Source organism: Bombina bombina, chromosome 10, assembly GCF_027579735.1.
Source record: "Bombina bombina isolate aBomBom1 chromosome 10, aBomBom1.pri, whole genome shotgun sequence".
Classification (NCBI taxonomy): Eukaryota; Metazoa; Chordata; class Amphibia; order Anura; family Bombinatoridae; genus Bombina; species Bombina bombina.
This window is the reverse complement of record NC_069508.1, coordinates 44,989,162-44,999,452: the sequence shown is the minus strand read 5'-3', so window position 1 is coordinate 44,999,452 and position 10,291 is coordinate 44,989,162.

Sequence of the window (10,291 nt, the reverse complement as noted above, 5' to 3'; positions counted from 1 at the left end):
ATTTTAGATGCTAATAGTTATCACCATCCAGCAACTATTAGGGGGCTCCCAATGGGGGAATATATACGTCTACGACGTAATTGCAGTACTATTGAGAACTTTAAGATAGCTGCGAGAGATCTGAGAGAGAGATTATTGGAACGTGGTTATTCTAGAAAGTTACTAGCCAAAGCTTACAATCGAGTATTACTGAAGGATAGACGGGAACTTTTAACTCCCAAATTAAAAGAATCTAATACCCCTCTTAGGTTTATTACCACTTTCTCACCACAAAGTGATCACATTACCAGCATTTTACGAAAACATTGGTATGTCCTTACCCAGGACACACTTTTAAAACCATTGCTACCTGAGAGACCGTTAGTAACATACAGGAGAGCAAGTAACATCAGTGACAAGCTTATAACTAGTCACTATGACAGGAATGCAAAGAAATCTCCAACTTACAAGGGTTCTATAGGCTGTGGGCATTGTAAAGTATGCCAGCATATGGTAAAAAAACAATCTATAGTGGACAGATTTAATTATACGTGGACCATAAAAGAACACATCAATTGTCAAAGTACCAACGTAATTTACTGCATATCCTGTAGTTGTAATTTATATTACGTTGGCATGACTACACGCAGTCTGGGTAAACGTATAACTGAACATCTGAGCAATATAAGGACAGCCCACAAAGATATTGAAGATAAAAAACAAATAACGAGTGTAGCTAAACACTTTCTTCAATATCATAGTGGGAAAACCAATGCTTTAAAATGCTGGGGATTAGAGAAACTGAAACCAGGAATAAGAGGGGGGAATACGGAAAACAGACTGTTAAAGATGGAAACCAAATGGGTTTTCAATCTGAACACTGTCATACCCAATGGCATGAATGAGTTTAACAATTATTGGGTATATATCTGAATAGTGATTACTTTCTCTATTGCTGTCTATCAGTATGTGTTTTGTATTTCCAATTAATATCACTTTATTTTAGAGTGATACGTGGTTCCCAATAATGAATAATTTGGCCACCGTAATAATTGGATGTGTAACGGTGAATTGGGCATATATCAAATAGTCCATAGACAAGCTAACATAAGGGCTCTGTAAATGATAAATAAACAAGGCCAAAGTGAGACGATAATACGTTTTCTTGTCCTGTTTAATCCTTTTTGCTAAAGAAAGTCAATGGCCTTTATATGTCATATGTGACCCACCACCCTACATTATAACCTAACCATCTCACACACTGACTTCAGATGCTCTGATTGCTAGTGATATAGATGCAATAGAATCATTATATTTGTTTTTCAAAACTGCACATATATCTGTAATCACCCACTGTCCAAAGTCATATTATTTTATAATTGTAAGATACATAGTGGAGCTTTGTATAAGAATTTTGTGCATGTATAACCTAAGAAGCTTATATAAATATAAACACAATCCTTTTTAACAAGTGCGATATTTATGGCAACCATGAAATACACTCTGTGAATAACACAATAATGGGGAGCTATAGACTATCTTCTAAGGAATTGTTATCTATAAGCAAATAGGGATTGAAATTAGGATTCTAATTAATATGCATCTTACTTGTAGGTTGATGTCTTTCCATGAATGATAAATAATAACACTTTATAAGAGATTTATCCGGTGTTGGATTAATTTCCAAATTGAACGATTTTTTATTGATAATATATATCTTCAATTCACCGTTATAGGATGGTAATAAATGTCATCTTTTAAGTAATGCAAGAAAAAGAGCGTGATTGACTTTTACTTTTCTGATATAATCCACCAATAATAGTGCAGACCATTAGAAGAGAACCTAACTAATATCCAATCCTAGTTCTTTTAACAGTGGGTGGAAGCATACCTGAACGCCCATTGATAGATAATGAGGCGTTGTTTTGTAGCACCCTCCGGATTGGATAGCAATAGTACAAGGTTCAAATAAAAAGCCGCGCACACTACAGCCTCGGCTTATTCATTTTAGAATCTCTAAGTGAAACATTGACAAAGGCTCACGGAGCCGAAACGCGTTTGTTATTTAAACTTTAGAGTCTAATACCGCATTGTCACTCTAGCCACCTGATGCCGGTGTTTCCAGTTCCCGGCCAGGAAACAGAGGAGTGACTAGCGGTTTATTTGCTTTTAAAAGTTGTTTTTGGTTCTAAGGTTGTGGGTAGTTTAACCATTTCTAGGGAGGTTTATCCCCCTTTTCTTTTTTACTTAATTAAATAAAGCATGTATGTTTTATAATGTCACCTTTGAAAGTGAGAGTGAGTGCTATCTAAACCCCTAATCTGTCTATCCTCTAGTGTTTAAATGTATCTTATTTAAAGGGGTAGCACCGGAATACAAATTTCTTATCTCACTTACCTACAGTGTAGTGCCAGTTTTTTTCTTTTTGTTTTCAATAGTATTCTAGTCCAGGCACCATCTTTTCAGCAAGCAAGATCCCACACCGACATAGTGTTATCTTTCCAGAGAGCTCATGGGTGGAAGGTAAATTTGGGAAAGAGTTCTCTAGTTTCAGGCACAAGATTCACTTTCTTGGGAACCATAATAGACTCCTTGTCCATGAAAATGTTTTTGACAAAATTCAGGAAATCAAAGATTATCAATACTTGTCTAGTCCTTGTCTAGTCCTTCAGTCCACTCCATGGCCGTCAGAGGCTCAGTGTATGGAGTTAATTGGGCTGATGGTTGCGGCAATGGACATCATCCCGTTTGCTCGTTTCCATCTCAGGCCTCTGCAGTTAAGCATGCTCAGACAATGGACCGGAGATTATGCAGACTTGTCTCCTCGAATAACTCTGGAGCAGGAGACAAGGGACTCTTTTCAATGGTGATTGTTTCTGGATCATCTCTCCCAGGGAACCTGCTTTTGCAGACCGTCTTGGGTGATTTTGACAACAGACGCCAGCCTTCTGGGGTGGGGTGCAGTCTGGGGCTCCCTAAAGGCTCAGTGAGTTTGGACTCAGTCAGAGTCTGTTCTTCCTATAAGCATTCTAGAATTGAGAGCAATCTTCAATGCTTGCCTGGCCCCAGCTAGCCTCACTACAGTTATTAGGTTCCAGTCGGACAACATCACTTCAGTTGCTTACATCAATCATTAGGGAGGAAAATAATCTGGAGGCCCACTCTTGTTGTCTATTTGCAATCCATATCCCAGAGGTGGACAACTGGTAGGCGGATTTTCTGAGCAGACAGACCTTTCATCCGGGCGAGTGGGAACTCCATCCGGAAGTGTTTTCCAATCTGATTCTCAAGTGGGGTCCGCCGGAATTGGATCTCATAGCATTCCGTCAGAATCCCAAGCTACCGAGATACGGGTCGAGGTCCAGGGACTCCCAGGCGTAACTGATAGATGCTCTGGCGGTCCCTTGGACCTTCAGTCTAGCATACCTATTCCCTCTGTTTTTCTTTTTCGGGTAATTGCTCAAATCAAACAGGAGAGGGCTTTGGTAATTCTCATAGCTCCGGCCAGGCCTCGTAGGATTTGGTATGTGGATCTGGTGGAGATGGCGTCTCTGCCTCCTTGGAGACTTCCGTTGAGAAAGGACCTTTTGATTCAGGGGCCCTTCCTTCACCCAAATCTAGTTTCTCTGAAGCTGACTGCTTAATTTTATCCAAGCGGGTATTTTCTGATTCGGTCATAGAGACCATGATTCAGGCTCGTAAGCCTGTGACTAGAAGGATTTACCATAAAATTTGGCGTTAAATACCTTTATTGGTGTGAATCCAAGGGCTACTCATGGAGTAGAGTTAGGATTTCTAGAATTTTGTCTTTTCTCCAAGAGGGTTTGGAGAATGGTTTATCGACGAGTTCCCTAAAGTGTCAGATCTCGGCTTTGTCTATTTTGCTACACAAACGTCTGGCGGATGTCCCCAACGTTCAATCATTCTGTCACGCCTTGGTCAGGATCAGGCCTTCGTTCGAACCAGTTACTCCTCCTTGGAGTCTTAATTTAAATCTCAAAGTTCTTCAAGGGGCTCCGTTAGAGCCCATGCATGCCTTAGATATTAAGTTGTTATCTTGGAAAGTTTTATTTCTTGTTGCTATTTCTTCTGCTCAGGAGAGTGTCAGAGCTCTCGGCTTTACAGTATGAATCTCCTTATCTTATTTTCCATTCAGATAAGGTAGTTTTACGTACTAAATTAGGATTTCTTCCTAAGGTTGTTTCTGATCGGAACATTAATCAGGGGATTGTTGTTCCTTCGTTGTGTCCTAATCCTCCTCCTCAGAAGGAAAGACTTCTGCACAATTTGGATGTGGTCCGTGCTTTAATGTTTTGCTTACAGGCGACTAAGGACTTTCGCCAGTCTTCTTCTTTGTTTGTGGTTTTCTCAGGAAAACGCAAGGGACAGAAAGCTACGGCTACTACTCTTTCTTTTTGGCTAAAGAGTATCATCCATTTTGCATATGAGACTGCTGGACAGCAGCCTCCCGTGAGAGTTACGGCTCATTCCACGAGGGCTGTTGCTTTCTCATGGGCATTCAAAAATGAAGCTTCTGTGGAACAAATTTGCAAGGCTGCAACTTGGTCCTCTCTTCACACTTTTTCAAAGTTCTACAAATTTGACACTTTTGCCTCGGCTGAGGCTCCTTTTGGGAGAAAGGTTCTTCAAGCAGTGGTGCCTTACGTTTAAGTTTCCTGTCTTGTCACTCCCGTATCATCTATGTACTCTAGCTTGGGTATTGGATCCCATTAGTAAGTAAGATGATCCGTGGACTCATCGTGTCTTAAAAAAGAAAAGAAAATGTATGCTTACCTGATAAATTTATTTCTTCTTTTTCTGGGGATATGAACACAGAAAAGTTTGGCACTTTATATATACAAAAAATGGACACAAGATGACATTATCCCTAGGAGAGGATAAGTCATAGGGCAGATAGTGCAGGCACTGGGGACGTGGAGAAGTGGCTCTTATGTTTATGTTTGGTGCGACAGGACAGCAACTCCCAACGGCTTTATTTTAATTCAGCAGCCGACCGGGAGGTTTAGTTTTGCTGCAAAGCTAGCCTTGTTCTGTATGAATGACAATTTCCTACTCCCAACGGCTTATTTTGTATTTCTAGCCGACCGGGAGGTTTAGCCTTGTTGCGCAGCTAGCCTTATGTTTGATGTCAATTCATACTCCCAACGGCTCACTGTACATTAACTAGCCGACTGGGAGGTTTGACTATTAAACTCGCCATACTGTTAATTCTCCCAATGCTATTTCTGCAGAGTTTTAGCTGCCTGGGAGGTTTACCTTGTTACGCCCACGATGGGTGGAGCTATGTTACGCAGCATTGTTTGCGCGCTTTTTTGCATAGCCCTAAGCCCAATGTAACGGAGAGTGGTGGGTCTCCTCTGCTGCGTTTTGTCACGCAGCAGAGAGGCTTCACATTCCGTGTTAAAAGGTATCTTTAAGGGTCCAGATGTCTACTATTTGTACTCTCCCATCCGTTGGCAGACTCACCTCAGCAAAGCTTAGCTGAGGTCTGGGGATTTTCACTTATGGGTTAAAGTATTATTTTTTGTTAAAATAAAGTAGTTTATTTTGTCATTTAAAGACACAGTAACATCCCATTTTTAGTTTACAATATTGTGAATACAGTTGGTCCAAGAGGTCCCATTACATGTTAATTAATGCTACTTTTAACTCTAGTTAGGATATTCAAATTTTATTTGACAAAAAATGTGAATAAAGATGTTACATATACTTTATACTTTGATGATCAAAATGTTTCTGTTCCTCATGTATTGAGAGGATTTTACAGTTCAGAGCCAACATTGTCTCGGATGCTGTTCAAGATGCATTCTGACAATGTCCAATTTATTCTGCAGCCTTCTCAAGTGTCCCAAAAACAAACAAACAACGTAATGTCCATTCAACCAGTGCCCTGCGTTTCCTCCACGACTCCTCCTGGAGTTACCTTGCAAGACATTGCTTCCCTCTCATACTAGGCGGTCCAGGATGGGTTGTTGGCTTCTCCCATGCTGCAGGGAGAGCGCAAGAGAAAAACTAAACATTCAGTGAGCAGGGTTTCTGTCCGTTCTTGCTATCTCAGAGGTCCTCTCCCAGAAGTCTGAGGATACTTTGGTAGCATCTGAGAATAAATTCTCATATTCTGATGGTGTAATTCCTCCTGATACTGAAGTAGTATCTTTCAGGTTTAAGCTAGACCACCTCTATTAAAGAGGTTTTAGCTACTCTGGAACTACATCATGGTCGTTGTTGTTCTTATGTTGTACCAGATCGAGCTTCTGAGATCATTACTAAAGAATGAGAGAGAATGGGTATCCCTTTTTTCTCCATTTCCTATATTGAAAGAGAGGTTTCCCTTAGCGAACACCTCAAGGAGTCTCGACAGACGGTACACAAGGTGGAGGGATAATTTCCACGCTAGCCAGGAGACCTATTCCCGTAGAGGATAGTTGTTCCCTTAAGGAGCCCGTGGATATAGTGGGGTTGCTCAAGATGGCAACCTAGGTTTGATATGGCTACCTTATGCGGCAGCATACTGGTTCATACGTTGTCTGGTTCTATTTGGACAGACACTTCCCTCGAAGAAATCGAGAATAAGAATTCCTTTCTAATAGTTGCTTCCCGTCAAGTATTAAGTGGGAATCTAAGATTTCAGGCTTACCATATTGGCTCGAAAATCTTAATGGTTAAGATCTTGGTTTGAGGATGCATCATCTAAGACTAGCCTTTGGCGATTCCTTTTTTTTGGGGCCTGGGCTGACGGAGATATTCTAATCTTACAGGAGGTTAGGGTCATTCTATTCTTCCTACGAGCAGGAGGGTAGTTTCAGTTCTCAAGATTATCTGTAGACCAGACAAAAAGAGGAGTTCTTGCACTGTAAAAAAAAGAAGCAAGAGACCTCTCCGACATGGGAGTGATAGTTTCTCTTCCGATATAGGAACAGGGTCTGGGTTTTTATTCCAGTCTGTTCGTTGTTCCCAAAAAAAGAGGGAACCTTCATTTTCAATTTTAGATTTCAAGAGTCTTAACAAATTCCTCAGAGTACCATCGTTCCATTCTCCCTTGATCCAAGAGGGTCAATTTATGACAACAGTGGATTTAAAGGACGCGTACCGGCATGTTCCCATTCACTGGGATCATCACAAGTTCCTAAGGTTAGTCTTTCTAGACAAACACTTCCAATTCGTGACTCTTCCCTTCAGTTTTGCACAGCTCCCAGAATTTTCTAAAAGGTTCTGGGATCTCTGTTGGCGGTGCTTTGGTTACGGGGCATTGCAGTGGCGCGCTATCTGGACAACATCCTAGTCCAGGTACCATACTTACAACAAGCAAGATTCCACACGGAAATGTTGCTATCCTTCCTGAGATCTCACGGATGGAAGGTAAATTTGGAAAAGATTCCCTTAGTCCCTAATACAGGGGTAACCTTCTTGGGAACCATAACAGATTCCCTATCAATGAAGACTTTTCTGACAGAAGTCAGGAAATCAAAGATTTCGATACTTGTCTAGCCCTTCAGTCCACTCCTCGGCCATCAGTGGCTCAGTGTATGGAGGTAATTGGGCTGATAGTAGCGGCAATGGATGTCATCCTATTTGCTCTGTTCCATCTCAGACCTCTGCAGTTAGACACGCTCAGGCAATGCAACATAGATCATGCGGATTTGTCTCCTCGAATACTTCTGGAGCAGGAGACAAGGGATTTTCTTCAATGGTGGTTGTCTCGGGATAATTTTCCCCAGGTAACCTGCTTTCGCAGACCATCTTGAGTGATTATGACAACAGACGCCAGCCTTCTAGGATGGGGAGCAGTCTGGGGCTCCCAGAAGGCTCAGGGAGTTTGGACTCAGAGTCTGTTCTACCTATAAACATTCTGGAACTGAGAGCGATCTTCAATGCTCTTCTTGCCTGGCCCCAGTTAGCTTCGGTCCAGTTTCTCAGGTTCCAGTCGGACAACATATCTTCAGTGGCTTACATTAATCAGGGAGGAACGAGGAGTTCCTTAGAGATGATAGAGGTAGCCAAAATAATTCAGTGGGCAGAAACCCACTTTTTCTGTCTGTCTGCGATCTACATCCCAGGGGTGAACAACTGGGAGGCGCACTTCCTGAACAGGCAGACCTTTCTCCCGGGGTAGTGTGAACTCCATTCAGAAGTGTTTTTCCAACCTGATTCTCAAATGGGGTCAGCCAGCATTCGATCTCTTGGCATCTCGGCAGATTATCAAACTTCCGAGGTCCAGGGACCCTCAGGCAGTACTGACAGACGCCCTGGCAGTATCTTGGACCTTCAGTTTACATACCTTTTTCCATCTTTTTCCTCTGATTCTAGCTCAAATCAAGCAGGAGAGGACCTTGGTGATCCTCATTGCATCGGCTTGGCCTCGCAGGATTTGGTATGCAGATCTGGTGGTCATGCCATCTCTGCTACCTTGGAGACTTCCGTTGAGGAAGGACCTTCCAATTCAAGGGCCCTTCCATCTTCCAAATCTAGCTTCTATGAAGCTGTTTGCTTGGAAAATTGAATGTTTAATTATCCTTTCAGAATCAGTCATAGTGACCTTGATTCAGGTTCGTAGACCCGTAACTAGTAAGATTTACCATAGGATATGGTGTAAATATCTCTATTGGTGTTAATCCAAGGGCTATTCCTAGAGTAGAGTTAGAATTCCTAGGATTTTGTTTTTTCTCCAAGAAGATTTGGAGAAAGGATTGTCGACAGTTCCCTAAACGGTCAAATTTCTGCCTTATTTATTTTGCTACTCAAACGTCTGGCAGTTGTTCCAGATGTACAATCTTTTTGTCAGGCCTTGGACAGGATCTGGGCCTATGCATTCCTTAGATATTACGTTTTTTTGGAAAGTTTTATTTTTTGATTGCTATTTCAGAACTCGCGGCATTGCAGTATGTGTCCCCTTACTTTATTTTTTATTCGGATAAGGTAGTTTTACGTACTATATTAGGATTTTGTCCTAAAGTTGTTTCTGATTGGAACATTAATCAAGAGTTTGTTGTTCCTTCCTTATGTCCTAGTCCTATCTCTCAGAAGGGATGGCTTCTGCTCAATTTGGACGTGGTTTGTGCCTTTAAATTTTTTTTATTGCCGGCGACTAAGGACTTGCGTCAGTCTTCTGCTTTATTTGTGGTTTTCTCAAGAAAACGTATATGGCAGAAAGCTATGGCTGCATCTCTTTCTTTTTGGCTGAGGAGTATAATACGTTTTGTATTTGAGACTACTGGACAGCAATCTCCAGAGAGAGTTACGGCTCATTCTACGAGGGCTGTTGCCTCCTCATTGGCATTCAAGAATGAAGCTTCTGTGAAACAGATTTGCAAGGCTGTAACTTGGTCCTCTCTTCACTCTTTTTCAAAGTTCTACAAATTTGATACTTTTGTTTCGGCTGAGGCCGCTTTTGGGAGAAAGGTTCTTCAAGCAGTGGTGCCTTCCGTTTCGGTTCCCTGTCTTGTCCTTCCCATATCATCTGTGTACTCTATCTTGATTCCCATTAGTAATTAAGATGATCCGTGGACTCATTGTGTCATTAAAAAGAAAAGAAAATGTATGCTTACCTGATAAATTTATTTCTTTCTTGACACGATGAGTCCACGGCCCGCCTTGTTATGTAGACAGGTTATTTGTATGTTATAAACTTCAGACACCCCTGCACCTTGTTTCTTCCTTTCTCTCCTTAACTTCGGTCGAATAACTGGAGTGGGAGGGAAGGGAGGAGCTATTTAACAGCTTTGCTCTGGTGCTCTTTGCCACCTCCTGCAGGGCAGGAGAGGTATTCCCCATTAGTAATTAAGATGATCCGTGGACTCATCGTGTCAAAAAAGAAATACATTTATCCGGTAATCATATTTTTTTTTTCTTTCATGTAATTGGCAACAGTCCATGAGCTAGTGACGTATGGGATATACAATCATACCAAGAGTGGCAACGTTTCCCAAACCTCAAAATGCCTATAAATATACCCCTCACCACACCCACAATTCAGTTTTTCAAACTTTTCCTCCTATGGAGGTGGTGAAGTTTGTTTCTGCTTAGATTCTACATTGATATGCACTTCTCAGCATTTTGAAGCCCGATTTCTCTCAGAGTACAGTGAATGTCAGAGGGATGTGAAGGGAGTATCACCTATTTCATAGGTTCTCTGTTATCGGTCGTAGAGATTCATCTCCTTAACTCCCTTATTCAGATCGACGATATACTCTCATATTCCATTACCTCTACTGATAACTGTTTCAGTACTGGTTTGGCTACCTGCTATATGTGGATGGGTGTCTTTTGGTAAGTATATTTTCATTACTTACGA